The sequence below is a fragment of the Hyla sarda genome, chromosome 2 (assembly GCF_029499605.1).
Source record: "Hyla sarda isolate aHylSar1 chromosome 2, aHylSar1.hap1, whole genome shotgun sequence".
Lineage (NCBI taxonomy): Eukaryota > Metazoa > Chordata > Amphibia > Anura > Hylidae > Hyla > Hyla sarda.
Window position 1 is genome coordinate 109,423,704 of NC_079190.1, and position 24,113 is coordinate 109,447,816.

Here is a 24,113-nt window from a genome sequence, read left to right on the forward strand (position 1 = left end):
GTGTGGGAACATTTAGCCATATTTTTTCTATACTGTAATGACATGCTCATTTCTGTTTATATTATGTCTATATGTAACAGCAAAAGCTGCTAAGCATTGCTGAGGCTGGAGTAAAGCATTTTCAGAATGTACATGAACTGAGATGTATCCAAGGGTCTAGACCAGTGGTCTCCAACCTGCGGACCTCCAGATGTTTCAAAACCACAACTCCCAGCATGCCCGGACAGCCGTTGGCTGTCCGGGCATGCTGGGAGTTGTAGTTTTGCAACATCTGGAGGTTCGCAGGTTGAAGACCACTGGTCTAGACAGTAGTTTATGTTCTTTTCAGGGGTCCTTCTAATTCAGAGGAAGCCATTATTAGTCATTGAAAACAGGTGACATGACATCATGGCATAATATATGACATAAGAATGGCAATGCTTTTAGAATTAAAGTCATTTTGTGACTATAGCTTCTATGTGACTACTATGTGTCTCCATGACTACAGACAACAAACCCTATGTGTAGTCAGAGATATATATTTTGCGGTACAGACATAGCAGGGCCACATGGGCTCTGGCACCAGAGGATGCCCCATTGCCAGCTAAGAAGATTCCGGTATTATACATTGCACATGGTCTGCATATGGCACCATACAAAGCACAACAGCATTACAGGACCAGGAGAGATTGAAGGCAAACACTGAAGGTTTTTATTAAATGACAGCAAGCAGATGTCTTGGCAACCTTGAGGAGATGATACAGAAAGCATATTAGAATATGAATTCCATTATAAAGGAATAACATACATGACCCTTAAGGGTCTATTCATACTTACAGGATCTGGTGCAGATTTCCATGTAAACTAGATGACTGAACACGGCAGTGTGAAAGTAGCCTTACAAATGCATAGCACAATCTGAATCAGGACAATGACGGACAAGTAGTTGTAGTTGAGGGTCTAATAACAGCCTACCGAAATGCACTGCAATTAAAATGATGATGAACAAGGAAGAAATAACATGTATATTAAAGAAAGAAATATGTAAGGGATCACAATAAATGAGGAAAAATCCTAGTTAGGGTGCTTTCACACCACGTTTTGTACTTACGGTTCCCGAATACGGCTGGGAGGAGGGGGGGCGGGGCTTAATCGCGGTGCCCGCACTCAGCCGTATTCGGGAACCGTATTTAATGCATGTCTATGAGCCGACCGGAGTGAAGCACAGCCTCCAGTCGGCTGCGTTTTCAGCCGTATGCGGTTTCCCGACCGCAGGCAAAAACGTGGTCAACCGCGTTTATGCCTACGGTTGTGAAACTGCATACAGCCGAAAACTGCAATGCCCAAGTACAGTATAACAAATAGATGACAAAAGAAGAAAACCAAGTCATATAAGGGTTTATCTGGAAAGACTCCCTTGTGATCTGGCTCGTGAAAACAATCACTTTGTGCCATGGAGATGGTGGCGGGCACTCTTTAAAGGGGTCTTTAGTGTTCCACATGATACTCAGGATCATGACGTAGACACAGACATGCCTTTTTACATACCTCCATCTGTGACCAAACGTGTCTATATGTATTTTATTGCCTTAAAACAACCTTGAAACTTTCCAAAATCCTCAGGAACACAAACCACATGCATTTAATATAGGCCATACATTGACACAAATACATAAACCAATATAAAGCACTCCGGGGGAGATTCATCAAAACCGTTGCGGAGAAAAAGTGGAGCAGTTGCCCATAGCAACCAATCAGATCCCTTCTTTAATTTTTTAAAAGGCCTCTGAAAAATAAAAGAAGCAATCGGATTGGTTGCTATGGGACCTGGGGACATCACTAGATTAGAACCAATAATCTACCATAATTCCCAAAACAAGGAAACTTATCTTACAAAGAGCTCACACATTGCAGATATAGAGAAATAACGGATTTAGTTATCATTAGACGATTTCCACCCCATTGTCTCCATGTAGTTCTACCGCATGATGGGGTAATGTAACGTAAAGTGACATTAGTATTAGTTTTTAATAAATAAAACATTTAATTCTCATTAAAAAACATTTCCGAAGAGAAAACAGAAAACATCCTGGAAGCATACATCACCCAAGGTTCGGACGTCCTTGTGTATTCACCGAAAATAAATGACAGTAAAAATACTAGGATCCAACCATGACATAATATGGTTACATGAAATGGTCATGTTCACAGCATTGTGCAAAGAAAACAACTGCATCCTAGAAGGGATAAATGAACCATTTCCTGCTTTATTTGATTTAGTTTACTGTAATGTCATTGTATCCATCTCATGCATTTAGAATTGCCTACTTAAGTGAACGCCATAGCATAGGATATCTGCTGTGAAAAACTAAACTTTGCTCTGTATGTACAGAATGTATCCCAGGAGGCCAACAAGAGTGTTCAAGCTTCTTCTAGAGAAGAATAAAGACTGCATATAGCTTAGATTAGTGTTTCCAAACAGTGTGCCTCCAGCTGTTGCAAAACTACAACTCTCAGCATGCCCAGACAGCCTTTGGCTGTCCGGGCATGCTGGGAGTTGTAGTTTTGCAACAGCCGGAGACACACTGATTGGAAAACACTGGCCTGGATCCTACCTGTGTGGAACTTTTCCTTTCAAAGCTTAAAGGGTACCTCTCATCAAATAAACTTTTGATATATTTTAGATTAATGAATGTTGAATAACTTTCCAATAGCATGTTAATGAAAAATATGCTTCTTTCTATTGTATTTTTCCCGATCAGTCCTGTCAGCAAGCATTTCTGACTCATGCTGGAGTCCTAAACACTCAGACCTGCCAGACTGCTTTGTTCACAGCCAAACAGGCTGTGAACAAAGCAGGCTGGCAGCTCTGAGTGTTCTCCTTTGTGAACAAAGCAGACTGGCAGCTCGTAGTGTTTAGGACTCCAGCATGAGTCTGAAATGTTTGCTGCCAGGACTGGTAGGGAGACCCCTAGTGGTCATTTCTTCAAAGTGGAAAATTAAATTGAAAGAAGCATATTTTTTTAATAACATGCAATTGTGCAGTTATTCTGCATACATTAATCTATAATATATCAAAAGTTTTTTTGATGACAGGTGCCCTTTAACCATTTGTTTTGCAGACCAACAGAAAGTTCCTGTCATTGTCTACCATGTTGAAGCCTACCAACTTAAAGGGGTACTCCGGTGGAATTTTATTAATTTTTTTTTAAATCAACTGGTGCCAGAAAGTTAAACAGATGTGTAAATGACTTCTATTTAAAAATCTTAATCCTTCAAGTACTTATCAGCTGCTGTATGCTCTAGAGGAAGTTGTGTAGTTCTTTTCTGTCTGACCACAGTGCTCTCTGCTGACACCTCTGTCCTTGTCAGGAACTGTCCAGAGTAGAAACAAATCCCCATAGCAAACCTATCCTGCTCTGGACAGTTCCTGACATGGACAGAGGTGTCAGTAGAGAGCACTGTGGTCAACTGAAAAGAACTACACAACTTCCTCTCAGCTGATAAGTACTGGAAGGATTAAGATGTGTAAATAGAAGTATTTTGCAAATCTGTTTAACTTGCTAGCACCAGTTGATAAAAAAATAAATAATTGTTTTCCCCCGGAGTACCACTTTAAGGTATGCATAGCCATCTGTCCATCATTTCACTGCATCTATCTGACATTTCTTAGTGTATTCTGGGTATATAGCCCAAGTTTGCCAATGTCTTAATGTTCGGGGCCTTACAGGAAAACATCTATGGCCCTGGGCACCTCTGCATTGCCTCAGCAGGGAGGAAGGAAAGCGTTAGGCTATGTTTACACTACGGAATGTCCGCAAGAAAAACTCAGTGCAGACAATCCGAAAATCACAATTTTAGTGCTGTAAACATCTGGAAATAACACAGCGTGCACAGCGCAGCAAAATACCATTGAATTCAAGGGGACTCTGCTGCAGCGGAATCTCCGTGCCAAATATTAAAGCGGAATTCGGCACAGAAATTCCAGCATGTGAACACGGCCTTAGGGTATGTTCACACTGAGGAATTGGGGCGGAAATCAAGCAGAAATGTTCTGCCTCAAAATATTGTTAGGCTAGGTTCAGATTACGGAATTTCCGCCTGCAATTTTGCTTTGAAATTGCAGGCAGAAATTTCGCTTTCTAAAATGTATAGTTTAGTGAATGATTTTCCGTTCACAAATTCTCACTTCGGAATTTGTGAAGCAGAATTTGTGAACGGACAATCCGCTTGGAAATTTCCGCCTGAAGAAAGGCATTGCTCATTCTTCAGGCGGAAATCCACGCGGAACACATTGCAGTCTATTGGAGACTGCAGTGTCCACGTGGTCCTAGCGCCGACTGATTCAGCCGGCGCTGGCCGCACTCGGAATCTCCGTGAGGAAATTTTCTGCCTGGAGATTCCGTAGTCTGAACCTAGCCTAAGACGCTGATTCCGCCTGAAAGAAAGAACATGTTCTTTCTTCAAGCGGAACAGACTTCCTCGTCAGAATTCTGCTTGAGGAAATTCCTCAGTGTGAACTGAGGGGCAGAAATTCTGCACAGCTCTATGGGGATTTTCACACTGAGGAATTGGAGAGGAATTTCCACGAGTAACTCTGCTCGCTTTTTCCTCTCCAAATCATTGAGCAGTGAAAATCCCCATAGAGCTGTGCAGAATTTCTGCCCCTCAGTTCACACTGAGGAATTTCCTCAAGCAGAATTCTGACGAGGAAGTCTGTTCCACTTGAAGAAAGAACATGTTCTTTCTTTCAAGCGGAATCAGAGTCTTAGGCTAGGTTCAGACTACGGAATCTCCAGGCAGAAAGTTTCCGGCCGGAGATTCCGAGTGTGGCCAGCGCCGGCTGAATCAGTCGGCGCTAGGACCGCGCGGACACTGCAGTCTCCAATAGACTGCAATGTGTTCCATGCGGATTTCCGCCTGAAGAAAGAGCACCGCCTTTCTTCAGGCGGAAATTTCCAAGCGGATTTTCCGTTCACAAATTCCGCTTCACAAATTCCGAAGTGTGAATTTGTGAACGGAAAATCATTCACTACACTATACATTTTAGAAAGCGGAATTTCCGCCTGCAATTTCAAAGCCAAATTGCTGGCGGAAATTCCGTAGTCTGAACCTAGCCTTACTCCCATAGAGATTAATGTTAAATTTTTTTTTCAGTCAGAATCATTTCCACGCGGAATTGGCTCAGAATTGGCGTGGAAATGGTGCGGAATTCGCGCGGAATTTCCACATGACAAAAAAGGAGGATAATATATATATATATTAAACTCTTCTCCTCCTCCGCTTGAAATTTTCATTTCCGCGTGTGGAATTCCGCTCGAATTCCGCGCCAAGTCCGCACCAATTCCGCTCCAATTCTGCGTGAAATTCCACGCAAAATCTTTGTGAGTTCTTGTGGAAAAGTAACAATATTTTGAGGCAGAAAATTTCTGCTTGATTTCCGCCCCAATTCCTCAGTGTGAACATACCCTAAAGTATTTAAAAGGGAACTCTAGGACAGAACATCTTATCCCCTATCACAGGATCCTGTGGATAGGGGATAAGCTGGTCTGTACCAAAGTTCCCCTTTAAGTGTCCCCCTACTGCTCCATACTTAGGGACTAAAGCTTTTAAACACTATTTTATTTTTTTTATTTTAGATTAAAATGTTTAATCGCACACTAGGATGAATAGACTAGAAGGATTGAAAACAAAATAGATGATGGACAACACTTCATAAAGAACTTCCTCCTTATTTAACACCCAACGTATAGATACTTTTGAAGTCACATGATTCTTAGAAATAGTGGATTTATGTGGATTTAAGAGTTATGTGACTCAAAGTGCGTCTATACGTGCATTTCTCTGATTTTACTGTCAACATTTTACCATGATGTGATGTTTTATGTGGTTATAGAATGGGTATTACAGTGTACTTCATAATATAGTGTCTGTACCTGTGTTTGATGGCTGGTCTCGCAATTCTTGATGATATGATTTTTGCCTTGGATGTTCATTTTTAGCAGCATATGTAATGAAAAATGAATATTGGCTCAGGCTTTTCCCAGGTTGCAGTGTGGCCTCAGACAATACATCACAAGTCCGGTGTTGAAAGGGAGCTTTTCTGTGCTTCAATGGGTGGACTGATGGCTGGGTGGGAGGGAAATTGTATTTTCTGTGCACAGAATGCATGGAAGGGAGCCTAGCTGTGCTGCATTGGGTGGGATGATTGATCTGTGGAAGAGAGATAAGTCCTCTTCCACCTAGAAACAAGGGATCCTGGGGATTGTAGTTGGAGGGAGGTCACAGAAACAGGAAAAGCCGGTTCACACAAACAAGTCAGCAGTGAGAAGGGGGGGGGGGTGCACAGGACACGGCTATTTAATACCAACAAAAGCACAGATCCTTGGTAAGCATGTCCATTACTGGCTGTCAGGTAATTAATAAAGTCACCTTATGTTGGATTACCCCTTTAAATAAAGAAGAAGACTTTTATGAAGTGCTGGCCATCATCTTGTTTTTTCGTCAATTGGATTTGGAGTACAGGCCATCCACTGGACCTCGGTGAGCTGACCGCAATTGGTTATTTGTAGACTAAGAGCGTTATTAAATAGACAAAGCAGATTGCTGGTGGTGCACCTTTATTACTGACAGGTAACATGACATTGCTGAATTGCGAATAAGAGAGTAGAAATAACATAGTTTCTCAATTATTTAGCATAAGAGCTTTCTAGAGAATACATGTAGATGAAAATTGGTGTGTGTTCACTAGCACTGGACACTAACTACAGGCTGTCAGAGTATGCTGGGGGTTGTGGTTTTGCCACAGCTGGAGAACAGCAGCTTGGTGGCCACTGTCATAAAAGCTGTTAGCAGGGAGATGAAGAAAAGCTTTGTAACAAAACAATTTACAACCTAAGCCGAGTAATCAGAAAAAGGATATAATACTGCCTTCCAGCTCTTGGTTTCCCATGGTGTCCAGGGTGCCATCTGCAGTGAGTTAATATTGTATGTTCTCCTTCTGCCCACAGATATAGGTAGGGTGATTGGTTATTTATGTAACTGAAAAATGTTTAAAGACCATTGTAACCTTCCAAAATACTAAAAAACTAGTAATTATATGATTTTGAGTATTCTTCAATGGTCAAATTTTCTTTATGCCAAGTCACCTTGATTCACCTTATGGAAATCCAGCTAGTATGGAGTCTTAAAGGCAATCCTCCTAGAAGTAAGACATCCTTTAATAAGTTAAGTAAAATATTCCCAGTAAATGAGGGTCAATGAGTTAGCTCTAGTAGAATAGTTAAAACATTCTATTCAGTTGTATATTGTACAACTTGTATGGCTGCCATTACAACTCTCAAAATAATAGTGATAGATCATAGACAAAATATCATGGCTATGGTTAAACACCTATTAGTTATATTTGACCCCAAAAAGTGTTCCTCTTATTTCTTTGCAAAGCATGTGGTTTTTGACAGTGAAGAGACCAATATTCTAAGGACATGTTGCTTACTATGGCTAAAATGGATTCCTATACACACGGCAGAATTTCCATCCGCAGCAATTCCACTTCCGCATTCATTTGGGAGGTTTCTGACTTGTGCGGAATTGGTGCGGAATCCGCATGTCGAAATTCAGAAGTGTGAATGGGAGTGCAGAATCCCATAGACGTCTATTTTGAGATGGAATCCCCATGCGAAATCTGTGCAGAATTCTGCTGTGTGGAAATTCTGCATTGTGAATAGACCCTAACTGTATGGGTTCCTACACACACACTGTTTCCGTCAGTCACTCCCCCTCCCATAGACTTGCATTGAGGGGTCGGGGCGTGACGTCACACGGGGGCGGAATCCTGATGTCACGGACTTCCGTTCCCGTGGTAGCGACCGAGACCCGCCAGCGCTTCCGGACAAGAAACAGGTGTGTGCCGCATGCAACATTGCGGGGTTCCCCAGCTGCGGGACCCCCGCGGTCAAACATCTTATCCCCTATCCTTTGGATAGGGGATAAGATGTCTAGGGTGGGAGTACCCCTTTAAGGAAACCAGACAGGAAAAATCCATCAAATTTTTGGGTTACAAAGATAAGCTGGTCCCAGAGCTGTCTGGAAGGGGCATCCCTCCACTTTCGAATTCAAAACAAATGAATGCTCAATCAAGTCGAACGTTCATGTGTATGGAGTAAAAGGTAGAGATCTCAGCCGAACATTCATTTGGCATACAGCAGTAGTCTTCAAACTATGGACCTTCGGATGTAGTTTTGTAACATTTGGCCGTCCACAGTTTGGAGACTACTTGCCTACAGCTATTGAAGGTGTATGGACATCTTTAGTAAATGTCCTTCTATTAGTATGAAACAACTTACAATTGCGTGGTCTGCAATGGCAAGAGATACTCAACCCCAAGTGCAGTTGTGCACCTATACTGGGGCGGAGCTCCTGCACTTGTGGTCTGTTGCTATGGGCGATCCCCAGCATGAAAATTTGCATACAATGGAGGATGCCTGCAAACGGTCACAAGTACCACCAAGGCATCCTACACATGATTGTGTTGGCTAAAACTACAAAGGGGAGAAAATTCCTAAATTTATTGCAGGATAATTTTATGGGCCAGTTTGTGGAGGACCCAACAAGAAGTGATGCCTTGTTGGATCTGATCATTTCCAACAACACAGAGCTGGTTGGTAATGTAACTGTGAGGGAAAACCTTGGTAATAGCGACCACAATATAGTTACTTTTGACTTAAAATGTAGAAAACAAAGACAGACGGGGAAAGCAAAAACATATAACTTTAAAAAGGCAAACTTCCCTGGGCTGAGGGCTGCACTACAGGACATAGACTGGGGTGAGGTGTTCTCAAATACTGAAACAGAAGGTAAATGGGACATCTTTAAATCAACTCTAAATAACTATACAGCTAATTATATACCAAAGGGGAACAAATATAAACGATTAAAACTAAATCCTACATGGCTGACAAATGATGTTAAAAGAGCAATAAACAACAAAAAAATAGCCTTCAAAAAATATAAATCTGATGGGTCAGCTATAACATTTAAACAGTACAAGGAGCTTAATAAAATCTGTAAAAATGTAATAAAAACAGCAAAAATTCAAAATGAGAGACTGGTGGCCGAAGAAAGCAAAACTAATCCTAAATATTTTTTTAGATATATAAATACAAAAAAAAACAAGGACCGAGCATGTAGGACCCCTTAATAATGATAATGGGGAGGTTGTCACGGGCGATCAAGAGAAGGCGGAGCTACTGAATGGGTTCTTTAGTTCTGTATATACTATGGAAGAAGGAGCTGACATTGGCCAGGTCAGTGCTGGTAACACATCATGTAATGTACTGAACTGGCTTAATGTAGAGATGGTACAAGGTAAGTTAAGTAAAGTAAATGTAAGCAAATCTCCAGGGCCGGATGGACTACACCCAAGAGTTCTTAGAGAGGTAAGTTCAGTAATATCTGTACCCTTGTTCATGATATTTAGAGATTCTCTGGTGTCTGGTATTGTGCCAAGGGACTGGCGCAAGGCTAATGTGGTACCAATCTTCAAGAAGGGCTCTAGGTCTTCGCCAGGCAATTATAGACCGGTAAGTCTAACGTGCATTGTGGGTAAATTGTTTGAAGGACTTATAAGGGATTACATACAGGAATACATAGGGGATAATAGTATTATAAGTGATAGCCAGCATGGGTTTACTAAGGATAGAAGTTGTCAAACCAATCTAATTTGCTTTTATGAAGAGGTGAGTAGAAGCCTTGACAGAGGAATGGCTGTGGATATAGTGTTTCTGGATTTTGCCAAAGCGTTTGATACTGTCCCTCACAGACGTCTGACAGGTAAGTTAAGGTCCTTGGGCTTGGAAACTTTAGTTTGTAACTGGATTGAACACTGGCTCATGGATCGTACCCAGAGAGTGGTGGTCAATGATTCGTACTCTGATTGGTCCCCGGTTATTAGTGGTGTACCCCAAGGTTCAGTACTGGGCCCGCTGCTGTTTAATTTATTTATCAATGATATAGAGGATGGTATTAACAGCTCTGTTTCTATCTTTGCAGATGACACCAAGCTTTGTAGCACGGTACAGTCTATAGAGGATGTGCATAAGTTACAAGATGACTTGGATAGACTAAGTGTCTGGGCATCCACTTGGCAAATGAGGTTCAATGTGGATAAATGTAAAGTTATGCATCTGGGTACTAATAACCTGCATGCATCGTATGTCTTAGGGGGGATTAAACTGGCAGAGACACTGGTAGAGAAGGATCTGGGTGTACTTGTAGATCACAGACTACAGAATAGCATGCAATGTCAGGCTGCTGCTTCCAAAGCCGGCAGGATATTGTCATGTATCAAAAGAGGCATGGACTCGAGGGGCAGGGACATAATACTCCCCCTTTATAAAGCATTGGTACGGCCTCACCTGGAATATGCTGTTCAGTTTTGGTCACCAGTCCATAAAAGGGACACTGCGGAGTTGGAAAGGGTGCAGAGACGCGCGACTAAACTAATATGGGGCATGGAACATCTTAGCTATGAGGAGCGATTAAAGGAGTTACAATTGTTTAGTCTTGAGAAGAGACGTTTAAGGGGGGATATGATAAACGTATATAAGTATATAAATGGCCCATACAAAAAATATGGAGAAAAACTGTTCCAGGTTAAACCCCCCCAAAGGACGAGGGGGCACTCCCTCCGTCTGGAGAAGAAAAGGTTTAGTCTAAAGGGGCGGCCCGCCTTCTTTACCGTGAGGACTGTGAATTTATGGAACGGTCTACCTCAGGAACTGGTCACGGCAGGAACAATTAACAGCTTTAAAGCAGGGTTAGATACATTCCTGGAACAAAATAACATTAATGCTTATGCAGAATTATAAAACTACATCCCTTTCCCTTATTCCCTTACATCCTTCCCTTCAATCCCCTGGTTGGACTTGATGGACGTATGTCTTTTTTCAACCATACTAACTATGTAACTATGTAACTATGTAACTATGATAAACGTGTGGATGCATGAAATTTAAACATTAGACAAATTCACTGATGTGGTCTAAAATAACAGATGATCCTCAACCCCAAGTGCATTTATGGACCACAATATAGGTTCACTACTGTGGTAGATGCAACAATGACTGATGAGCAGTTTTCTTTTTGAATTTCCTTTCTGCCTGACCACAGTGCTCTCTGCTGACACCTCTGTCCATTTTAGGAACTGTCCAAAGTAGTGCAAATCCACATAGAAAACCTATCCTACTCTGGACAGTTCCTGACATGGACAGAGGGTGTCAGCAGAGAGCACTGTGGTCAGACAGAAAGGAAATTCAAAAAGAAAAGAACTTCCTGTGAATCTTACAGCAGCTGATAAATACTGGAAGGAGTAAGATTTTTTAATAGAAGTAATTTAAAAATCTGTTTAACTTTCTGGCACCAGTTGATATTTTCCAGTGGAGTACCCCTTTAAAGGGGTACTCCGCCACTAGACATCTTATCCCCTATCAAAAGAATAAGGGATAAGATGTCTGATCGCTGGGGTCCCGCCACTGGGGACCCCCGTGATCTCGGCTGCGGCACCCCAGACATCCGATGCACGAAGCAAACTTTGCTCCATGCCGGATGACTGGCGATGCAGGGCGGAGGCTCGTGATGTCACGGCCCCGCTCCTTAACATATCCAAAAAGTGTACCATAAAAACATGATTGTGATGAATCTGTAAAGGATGTTTTTGTGTTTATTATTATAGTTTAACAATATTACACAACTGAGGATAAACAGTTCATGTGTGGAACAATATTCATCCGGATAAATAACATTAGACAGTTCATCTTGTATGCACTTGTCAGGAATTAGAACTGTACTTTTAAACTTCCCACTATATGATCACTTATGTTCTGAATCAGATTTCACGGCTTCTTAATTTATACAGAATGGAGATGCTAAAAAAAATATCTCACTTAGTTTGAATTTCTTTATTTCTGTGGACTAAGGGTTTAGGTGTGGTACTTTAATGGTTACAAAAAGATCCCATAATCAATATTCTATACATATGGGCACTAATGCACAAAGACTTGTATTGTGTGTGTGTAAATCCAGGGAAGTGGGTGGGTGGGGAAATGCACAGTCAGCACTTTGCCTATTTTAAAGACAGGAGAGGATAGGTCTGTGTCAGCGTTTTAAATGTCCTTCTTCTTCCCACCCACACCCACTCTGAAAAAAAATTGGTGATTCAAACCCATTTACAAACAATTCTAAACTATACAAAATAGCAAATTCCCTGTTTAATGTGTAACTCACTGAGGGGGGCACACATAAACAAAAAACAATAGAAAGACTATATTGTAACACATGCTGAAATAGGCAAATCATCTAAAAGCTTGTAGATGAGGTGACAGATGGGTGGCCACATTAGGCCATACTACAGGGGTAGGTAGATAGATAGATAGATAATAGACAAATAGATAAATAGATGATAGATTGATGACAGATATGAGATAGGTAGATATGAGATGGATAGATATGAGATAGATAGATATGAGATAGATAGATATGAGATAGATAGATAGATAGATAGATAGATATGAGATGAATAGATAGATAGATATGATATAGATAGATAAATATGAGATAGATAGATATGAGATAGATAGATATGAGATGGATAGATAGATAGATATGAGATAGATAGATAGATATGAGATAGATAGATAGATAGATATGAGATAGATAGATAGATATCCAATGTAGTAATCCGCAGCACTCAAGGAGTAAGGTGCAAAATGAAGGTGCTTTATTCCATACTAATACAGAGCAACGTTTCAGCTGCCCTGCAGCCTTTCTCAAGCATCAAAGTAGTGACAAACAGGAAGTATATAAAGGTGTACAAGTGATTACAACATTACGAGTATGCAATCAATTCATTAAGGCATACATAAATATAAAATATAAAACATAATAAGATACAGGGTCATTCCACCACTGTAATTTAAGATGAGCAGTGAGCAGTGTTTTAAAAATGGAAAATGCAGATCAAAGGCTGCAAAACATTATAAAAATTGCCAAAATACATTAACAATCATAATTAATAAACATGTGCAAAACTCACAATAACAATCAAGTAGGCGGAATATGATGGCTGCCCTCACCCCTATAACCATATAAGGAAAGCGCCATGATTAGTGATTCACAACACTTCACTGAAATGTGTCACCCCGAGTGGGACCTTAGATTTGTTCTCTTAGACCACTCTCCTCCTCTGAAAAGAGGTGGGGATCGTGTGAGTAAACTATATTTTATTTCATTTTATTTATTGTGAGGTACTCGCAAGACACAAAAACCTAAATTTGCTTGTTTGGATGCACATGCAGGCCCCCCTCAGACGAAATGCCCACCTTGTTTATGGTAAATCTCACTCTGAATTTCCGGCAGACATCAACGATGCCTGCGGGTATCAGAGGATTCCCTGTCAGCACACGTGTAATTACACAGTTCGGGGGTAAGGGAAAGACCTAGAGGTGAGAGGGAAAGATGTGCCAAGTGTAACAACAGAACAGGTACTGTGTAGCACATTAATATGATTTAATATTTTTTATTTTTTGTAAATTTTTTATTTTTTACTTTATTTACTTTTATTCACTCTATTTTTTATCTATTATCAATTATCACTATCGCTCTTCTAACTATTTTTTATACTTTCTTTTGTATTTTTCAAACTTAGAACTATGTGTGACGGCCACGCGGCTCGATGTTGCACCTACTGACAGAGATATTCCCCGGACAAGCACGGTAGCGCAGAAAGGAGAAAATAGGACAGGAAGATGCGGACGGAGCGAGGCCGAGTCATGTGATTATCACATGACCAGCCTCGCTTCCGGAACCATCGGTCTGCCCGACTCTCTGTACAGCAACCAGAAATGTTTACATTAACACCGGATGTGACGTGTGGTGGCGGAGGAGGTCATGTGACCTGGCGCCTCCAGCTACCAACATGCCACACGTTCCGGGATGTGAATCACTAATCATGGCGCTTTCCTTATATGGTTATAGGGTTGAGGGCAGCCATCATATTCCGCCTACTTGATTGTTATTGTGAGTTTTGCACATGTTTATTAATTATGATTGTTAATGTATTTTGGCAATTTTTATAATGTTTTGCAGCCTTTGATCTGCATTTTCCATTTTTAAAACACTGCTCACTGCTCATCTTAAATTACAGTGGTGGAATGACCCTGTATCTTATTATGTTTTATATTTTATATTTATGTATGCCTTAATGAATTGATTGCATACTCGTAATGTTGTAATCACTTGTACACCTTTATATACTTCCTGTTTGTCACTACTTTGATGCTTGAGAAAGGCTGCAGGGCAGCTGAAACGTTGCTCTGTATTAGTATGGAATAAAGCACCTTCATTTTGCACCTTACTCCTTGAGTGCTGCGGATTACTACATTGGATGTGTGACTGCCTGGACCGGGCTACCTTGCTGCTGGCACCTCTCTAATTCCTGTGGATGTGCTGCTCTGTTGGAATTTTGTGAAAATGATAGATAGATAGATAGATAGATAGATAGATATGAGATAGATAGATAGATAGATAGACAGATAGATAGATATGAGATAGATAGACAGATATAAGATAGTTAGATATGAGATAGATAGATAGATATGAGATGAGATAGATATGAGATAGATAGCTAGATATGAGATAGATAGAGAGATATGAGATAGATAGATAGATAGATATGAGATAGATAGACAGATATAAGATAGTTAGATATGAGATAGATAGATAGATATGAGATGAGATAGATATGAGATAGATAGCTAGATATGAGATAGATAGAGAGATATGAGATAGATAGATAGAAACATAGATAGATAGATACAAAACAAGAATTGATCTTTGCAGCACACCCGTATAGAGTAAAAAAGTATAAGTTTATTCACCCATCAGGACATGTCCTGATGGGTGAATAAACTTTTTTCCACTATACGGGTGTGCTGCAAGGATCAATTCTTGTTTTGGATGTACCTTCATGGTCTGTGATTGGGACCGTGCTTTACTGCCTGCACCCCAGGATCTTTCTACACTGCTTTGGTTGTGCTGCTTCTGCATCTTTTTCGTGTAGATAGATAGGCTGGGTTCACATTGTGTCCAGTATTTTCGCAAAATCAGGAAAGGGTCCAAAATTGAAAAAAAGGTGCAAATCTTTTTTTTTTTTTTTTTTTGCTGTGTGGTTGGTTTATTTAAAATACAGATGAAAATATTTCCTGAAAACCCAGTAAAAGAAGAAAGAGAAAAAGAAAGAGATTACAGATAAATTATGGGTAGATAAAATGATGATAGATCAATTGATAAATAAATAAATAGATCAATAAATAGACTGACAGAAATATAGAGGAATAGACTGATAGATAGATAAATATATACAGTAGGTACATAAATAGATAGGTACATAGAGAGATAGGTACATAGATAGTTAAATAGATGATAGATTTTTGCCATGTAAATTTGGTGTGCACATCACTAATCTAGTAGCTGAATCTGCTTGTTTTTTTTTTCTGTTGTTATTTTTAATCAAGTATTGTAGAAAAGTGATGAAAAGTGTATTAGAATTTGCTTAACTCTAATGTCTAAATGTTTAAATGTGGTATCCCAGTACGGGATAGGATCCTACAGTCCTGTCAGGTTGAGTCCCTGTACGTCCTCAGGGCTCTCCTGCAGTGTTCCCCCATAATGTGAATAGGTTGTATATTAAGTGGAAAGGACCTTTGATGTTAGTCACATGATTGTTAGTCACATGATAATGTTTGTCACATGTTTAAGTCATATGTTTGTTACCCAGAGAGCACCAGGTGACCCATAGGTAGCCTATGGGCTCCTTGCACAGGCCCCTTTATAAGATAGGGAGGAGCTACAATCTCTCTTCTTTCCTGCTGAAGTTCAGTCCAGTCCAGTCCAGACGTCTCAGGGTCAGTGTTCAGCACATCTGGAGGCCTCAACCTAAATTGCAGCCACAAGTCAGTTAGTCAAGTCGTCTTTATTATGTGTCATGTGTCATCTTCAGTCAAGTAAAGTTAATTGTATTCAGAGTGGCCGGCACCTATAGTCTGTCAAGTCACTGCAAGTCCCAACAAGCTGCGAGGTCCCCCGTGTTACTGGTCACCTCTCTGGGATCCTGGCCAAACTGTATAGACTGTACCATCTGTCTACCTCAGTAAAAGCTACCGTTAACCTTAACCTGGCCTTGGACTATTATTTGCCCCTGCCCAACCTAGGACTAGTGGTGCTACCTTCGGGTGAATAAGGTTAAATCACACCCTGGCATCACAAACATGAAGGGGTTAATACCATCTACCCCTGGGCAACATCTGCCTTTACACCTCACATCACAACCCGTGGCTCACCACATCTAAATTTTGACATCACGAACAGGATTCGGGTGTGTGCCATATGCCACAAAGCCACAAGTCCTCCTCCCTAGTCTGAACTGCGTCCGAGAAAAATCACATGCTGATGTGAAAAAATTTGTGCCAGAAAAGTGTACGGAACTGTTTTAATTGCAGAGCGTTACAGGCAGGTGCTTGTAAAATAGAGGGGGGGGGGGGGAAGGTGAAAGAAAGACTGTTAATTGCCATTGCAGAGTGTGCAACGTAGTCTAGGGGTTAAACATAGTCTAGTGTTTTCCGCACGCGAGCGGGTGCAGCTCCGTCCCTTCAGTCCCCAGTGGTGACGCCTCTTCAGTCTGCGAGGTGGAACTAAAGATCCGCCCCGTGTAGCATGGGGGAAGACTTCACTAGCCAGACGAAACCGGAAGTTCCCTGGGCGCAGCCATATTGAAGGTTCCAGCGGCTGCATCCATCTCTGCGATATACAGTCAAGCACCCGCTGCAGAGCAGACTGTGCATAAATCAAAGATCTCCTGCAGTGTCTCCGGCAATGGTTGCGACTCGGATTAACCCCTTAGTGCCCCACAGTGTCCCCGGGTACTTGCTGTATAGTGGGGGAGCGCCACTCAGAGGGTCCCAGTTAGCCAAGATTAAGCTGCCGCAGCACCTTACCGGAAGTCTTAAAGAGACAGCGCACTCAAATAATCTTAAAATGACAGCGCATTTAAATCATCTTCAAGTGACAGCACACTCAAATCATCTTAAAGTGACAGCGTTCTCAAAGAGATCTACAAGATGTCAGCGCCTAGCTCTCCAGATCAACCTGGTGACAGTGCCCCTTCATCACCAGAAGTGGGAGCGTCTGCTGCTCCAGTGGCCAGAATTCTGCTGATTTTGCTTGCAGTTCACGTCGACAATGTGGGTGCTCCAGCATCAGCACCAGTGTTCTTGGGAATCCTGTCCTCCCTATCTACAACGGAGACCCCTTCACCCTGAGGGATTTCAAGGAGAAGACCCAGAGTTTGTTTGTCTTTTACTCCCTCCCTCCTAATCAACAGGTGCAACTGCTCACAGGACAACTACAGGGACCAGCACTTGAGGAAGTACACATCTGGCCCGCCTCTGAGAAGGCAACTGTAGAGTAGATATTTGAAGGGCTGTACCAGGTATTTGAGTCACATTCTCCGTTAGAGGTACGTCTCCAGTTGTATGAGAGGCGTCAGAAACCAGGTGAGACTCTAAGAGCTTATGCCGTAGCCCTACAGAATGCCTTAGAGACTGTTCAAAAGCTAGATGGTATCACTCCCGATCAGGATAACAAAGTATTGATGGACAGATTTATTGATGGGGCTCATAATAAATGGGACAAAGCTCAGTTGAGGATGTTAGCAGTGCAAAAACCCAGTCTGTTTTTCCCCACTTTTAAGAGGTTGGCTATTCAGGTGATAGACTCCGGGACTGAGTCAGAAGAAAATGATCCCCCTGTCCCAGAGCCACTAAGGGTGGTAGCCGGACCCATGCCACCACCACCGGCTCTCAGCCCAGTGTCCACTACCCTACCAGTCGCCACAGCCTCAGAATTTCAGAGTGTTAAGTAGGACATTGAACAATTGACTCAGGCTGTGAAGGAGCTTGCCTGTCGGGCCACTCCACCTGATCAAGAACCGCCCCCTACATAGGAAACCCGTCTCTGTTTCTGCTCCCTGTCCTGTTAACCCCTGCAATCCTTGGCCCAATAGGCCCCCAGGGACTCAAAGACCCTTTGGTACCTATTGTAATAAATCTGAGCATTGGAAAGTACAATGTTGGGATTTAAACAGATTTCCCCTGAGGTCGCGGACCAGACCTCAGGAAAACAGGCACCAGGTCCGAACTCAGAACGACCTAAGTCGGCACTCTCAATTTATGTCGCCCCCTGCCACTATGTAAAGGTCATTGTAGAAGGTGTACAATTGGAGACGTTGATAGATACAGGGTCACAAGTGTCTACTATATCCAAAGATGTGTTTTATAAGCACTGGAATGCTAATTTGTTATGTGAACATTACAAAGTTGATTTCAGGGTAGTAGCAGATAACAGGAAACCAATATCAAGACATGGATATTGGGAGCCCACCATCCAGTTGGGGAAACATGTACTTAGAGGGCGGGGAGTGATTGTAACTGATGTGTCTGATAAGGAGTCTGCAGAGTTGATATTGGGGATGAATATCATGAAACACTGTTTTGCTGAAGTTGTAGATTCTTTGCATGCCTCTCTACCCTATATGTCCCCTTCAGGCCAGCGGGCTGCGCAGCACCACTTAAAGGTTCTACAGGCAGAGCAGAAGTTTGCCAACCAGCAAGGTGAAGTTTGCAGAGTGCAAATTCAAGACATCAAGTCGTGACCTTACAACCCAACACAGAGACAATCATTTGGTGCCGTGCACGTCTTGGAGTAAGAAACAAGGACTATCAAGTCCTGCTAGAGCCTATACAGTTGGAAGATCATCCCCTAGTCTGTGCTGCCAGAAGCCTTGTCACAGTTACCAATGGGAGAGTTCCAGTCCGGTTAGTCAATCTGTCCGATGTGGCTACAGTCTTACCTAAATACACTCCAGTTGCCCAACTGTATATTCTAGAATCAAGGGAAATCTTAACAGAATGCTAGATGGCCCGACAGCGGACAGCCCAAGCATCTCCGGAATCTGCTGTAAGTCCCCCTGAGACCTGGTGGGCACAAGAGATCAAGTCAGTAGAGTCATCAATGTCGCCAAGAGGCATCACGAGGCTTTCAGTAAGCACCCCACAGACATTGGTGGTACGTCTATGAGTCAGCATCGGATTCTGACAGGCGACATCCCACCTATGAAAGAAAGACACCGTCCGGTCGTGCCAGGCATGTATCAAACCGTTAAGAAGATGCTGGTTGACATGAAAGACGCAGACATCATTCAAGAGAGTCAGAGTCCCTGTGAAGCGCCCCATGTCTTGGTCAAGAAGAAGAATGGGACCATACGATTTTGTGTCGACTACAGGAAACTGAACAATGTCACACATAAGGACGCTTATTCCCTTCCAAGAATCGAAGAGTCACTTACAGCACTCGGGTCGGCTGCCTACTTCTCCACCTTGGACTTAACCAGTGGGTATTGGCAAGTGCCTATGGCCAAGGAAGACCGAGAGAAGACAGCCTTCCTGACACCCATGGGACTGTTCGAATTCAAGAGTATGCCGTTTGGGCTGTGCAATGCCCCTACTACTTTCCAGCATCTGGTGGAGCAGTGCCTGGGCCATCTAAACTTTCAGAGAGTCCTGTTGCACCTAGATGATGTCATCGTGTACTCCAAGTCCTACCAGGAGCACATGGATCATTAGTCAGATAAATCTATATATATAAAACTCAACGTGTGTGTGTGTGTGTGTGTATGTATGTTCCACAAAAACTTCCAAACGGCTAAAGATATTAACATGAAACTTGGCACACATGTTACTTATATGTCAACAACAAACATAGGATAGGTGATTTAACCCTTACCTACCCCCATTTGCCAGGGGCGGGGTTTATGTTTAAAGTCCCATACAAGTCTATGGGAAATTTATGTTACTGCATAACTTCCAAACGGCTGGAGATATTTCGATAATACTTGGTCACATGTTACTTATATATCCACTTAAAATATAGGATAGTTAATTTAACCCTTAACTACCCTTATTTGTGAGTGTCAGGGTTTTTGTTTAAAGTCCCATGCAAATCAATGGGAAATGTATGTTCCCACATAACTTCCATACAGTTGGAGATATTTCAATACCTGGTCACATATTACAGGTCGGGATAGGAGGTCGGAATAGGAGGTCGGGATAGGAGGCCAGGATAGGAGGATGGGATAGGAGGTCGAGATAGGAGGACGGGATAGAAGGATGGGAGGTCGAGATAGGAGGACGGGATAGGAGGATGAGATAGGTGGACGAGATAGGAGGACGAGATAGGAGGTCGGGATAGGAGGTCGGGATAGGAGGTCGGGATATGAGGACGGGATAGGAGGTCTAGATAGGAGGACGGGATAGGAGGTCAAGAAAGGAGGACGGGATAGGAGGTCGGGAAAGGAGGACGGGATAGGAGGCCGGGAAAGGATGTCGGGAAAGGAGGACAGGATAGGAGGTTGTGATAGGAGGATGGGATAGGAGGTCGAGATAGGAGGACAGGATAGGAGGTCGAGATAGGAGGACAGGATATGAGGACGGGATAGGAGGTCGAGATAGGAGGTCGAGATAGGAGGACGGGATAGGAGGTCGAGATAGGAGGATAGGATAGGAGGACGGGATAGGAGGTCGGGATAGGAGGTCGGGATAGGAGGTTGGGATAGGAGGTCGGGGTATGAGGACGGGATATGGGGTTGGGATATGACAACAATATATGAGGACAGGATATGAAGTCAAAAGCTTACTCCTTTGTTGATTTTCCTCCCCAACAAGAATGAGGAAGGAAAAACCGGGCAACGCCGGGTACTCAGCTAGTGATAGATAAATATGTAGATAATTGAAGATAGATAATAGTTAGACAATAGATATTTTGTCGTGTTCTGTAAATGTTTTATGTACACATCATTCATCTACTAACTAAATCTGCTGGTTTTCACATAGTATCCTTTATTTGGAAACACTTTTCACATGTCCTACCAGCATGACAAAAAGTTTAGTGTTTAGACCTCTGCCGATCAGGAGATTTAGCCAGGAGTCTACGTTGCACATGCTCCTCTCCCTGCCTTGGTGTCACATAATTAAGACACACTCATAGATTTACATTGGGAGTTTGACACGGATCTTGGAGAAAACACACTTCTCCCAGCTTGTTCCCCTGATCGGTGGAGATCTGAACACTCAGACAACCATCAATCCAAATTACAGTGGTCGTTTAAAGGGCTCTCCACTGCCCTGTCTTCCGGAGCTCCACTCCCAGCGTCCGAAAGTTTATTACTGCGGACGCTGTGTGCGGGCTTCCGTGTTCGAGGCCGCCCCCTCGTGACGTCACGCTCGCCCCCTCGTGACGTCACGCCCGCCCCCCTCAACGAAAGTCTATAGGAAGGGGGCTTGACAGACTTTCGTTGAGGGGGCGGACATGACCTCACGAGGGTGCGGCCTCAAACATGGAAGCCCGCACACAGCATCTGGAGTAATAAACTTTCGGACGCTGCGAGCGGAGCTCCGGAAGACAGGGCAGTGGAGAACCCCTTTAAGGGTAAAGATGAAGTGAAGAAAAGTGTAAAAGTCTTGGATTAACTGTAATGTAGATAGACTAGATAGATAGATTATATTTAGAAGATAACTAGATTATATATATATATATATATATATATATATATATATAAATATATATATATATATTAGAAGATAGATGGATATTTTGTTGTGTTCTGCAAATATTGTTTTATGTGCACATCAGTCATTTACTTACTAAATCTGCATTTTTAAGGGTGATGAAAAGTGTAATAGAATTGGATTAACTGTAATGTCTTAAAGTTCAGAGATCTCCTATTAAAATCACTTTGCAAACTGCAAATTCTATGCTGATGACAATAGAGATCATCTATAAAACCTTTTTAATAGACAATAGTAACATCATCCAAAAACTGCTCCTGAAAACTTATCATGGAGAGCGTTAGACTTTTTGTTTGTATTCCTAGAAAGCATTTGTTTTCTTTGTTATTAATACTATATAATACTATATAATATTAATATATGATCTCTGTAACCTAACAAACCAGATCTATTTATATATTTCAACATCATATATAGAAATATTTTGTAAATACATTTCATTTAATCAGAGTTTATTGTTTCTTTTGTGTTGTACAGTTTGGGAAAATATTTACTTTTTATTGCTTCAACAAATTTCACTGTGTTGTAATAATTCTGAATTACCAGCTTTAACCCCTTCAAGGACACAACCCATTTTGAACTTGAGGACACAGCCAATTGCAGTGTGTGCATTTTTGTTTTTCCCTATTTTTTTAAGAGACATATCTCTTTTATTTTTCCCTCCACAGACCCATATGAGGGCTTAGTCTATGGGCAACCAATTGTACTTTGTAATGACACCTTTCATTTTACGATAACATGTACAACACAATTCATATCTATCTATGTGCAGTGATCCCTCAACATACGATGGTAATTAATTCCAAATGAACCTTCATTACTTGAATCCATGATATGTTGAGGGATCCGTGCAATAATCACATAGAAAGTTATACTCACGTGTCCCCGCCGCTCTGGATCGTCACCGCTGCCCTGGATCATCGCTCTCCATCCCCGTCATCACATCGCTGCGCACGCTGCTCCTATTGGACGACGGGACGGTGTGCGTGGTGACGTGGAGACAGCGAAGGAGAGTGACGGCCATGCAGCAGAGCATGAAAAGGACGGTCTGGAACATCAGGGACAGGTGAGTGACGCTCCCCGGAGCACACGGGGCACATTAAAGGCTATCCAGTATTTCTGGGATTTGATGTGACTAAAAATAAGCAATTCCGTACTTCTTTAATGTTTAAATCATTAACAGTAGAGGATCATTTACATTATTTTTAAATAGTTTGGACATTTGTTTATGCGGCAATACCAAATATGTTATTTATAGTTTTTTTTGTTTGTTTTTCTTTATTTGTAAAATGGAAAAAGGAGGGTGATAAAAAAATTTTTATTGAGGAGGGGCTTACATTTCTCAAGTTCTCATAGGGTGATTGCTATTACTTCTCAGTTCTATGCAATTGCATAGCACTGATCAATAATATCAGTGATCCACTTGTACAGCCTGTCAAAAGGCAGACTATACAAAAAGATCCTGGAAGAGCTGCATAATGCAAGTGCCCAATGGCACAATCTTCACTCACCGGACCCCAAAATTCCACTCTAGATGCTGTGATCAGTATTGATCATGGAAATCTAAAGGGTCAATGTGAGGAGCCAATTATAACTGGACCTCAAACTCTGTGGAGAGAAGATGTAGCTGGAAGAAGCACTGGCTTCTGAACCAGATGAAGAAGAAAGGAAAAGTAAATACAACAGAGAAGACATCACCTGTGACTTGTTGATATCATTGATTATTATGCCTGAATGTCCCATGAGTGCTGAAGTCACTTGTAAGTTTTGAGGAGATGATTGGTGAAATTGTACCCCAATCTGTGTCTCTCCAAACATGTTGGATATTGTAGCTTTGTACCAACTGGAGGGCCACTTGAGCCGAGATGATTGGTAGGAATCCCAGCAGTCAGACCACCACCTACAAAAACGGGATGCATATTCAAAAAATACCCAGGTCTATTTTTGATCTTTGAGCCTTGATCTGTACCTTTCTTTAGCTTTAAAAACTGGATTAAAATCTGATTGTTTTCTGTAAGAACATTATTGTTTACTTATGGGGGAGATTTAGCAAAACCTGTGAAGAGAAAAATTGACCAGTTGCCCACAGCAACCAATCAGATTGCTTCTGGAAAATAAAAGAAACGATCTGATTGGTTACTATGGGCAACTGGTCAACTGTTCCTCTGCACAGGTTTTGATAAATCTCCCCTATAGAGACTAAGGACAGATAGATACCTAGTCCTGGATACAATTGGAATTGGACACAATTGTTTCCATTTGGGTACAAATAGACTTCAGATTATTACATTGTAGCAAACTGTCAATGAGATTGGTGCAGCTGCTGGGTTATCTCCTCTGCTCCATGCAGTTATATCCACATTCAGCTGCTTCTAGGACTGGTTATCTTCAGGCAACCTG

General features: G+C 41.9%; 1 long non-coding RNA gene across 1 annotated transcript; it reads right to left on the reverse strand.

Annotated features, from left to right (window-relative positions):
* Positions 1–675: 675 nt before the first annotated feature.
* LOC130357687 (uncharacterized) lies at positions 676–24,113 on the reverse strand. Its single transcript, XR_008889224.1, has 3 exons — positions 24,002–24,113; positions 817–963; positions 676–725 (listed from the first exon to the last, which is right to left on the reverse strand). It is a non-coding gene; the product is annotated as an uncharacterized LOC130357687 (long non-coding RNA).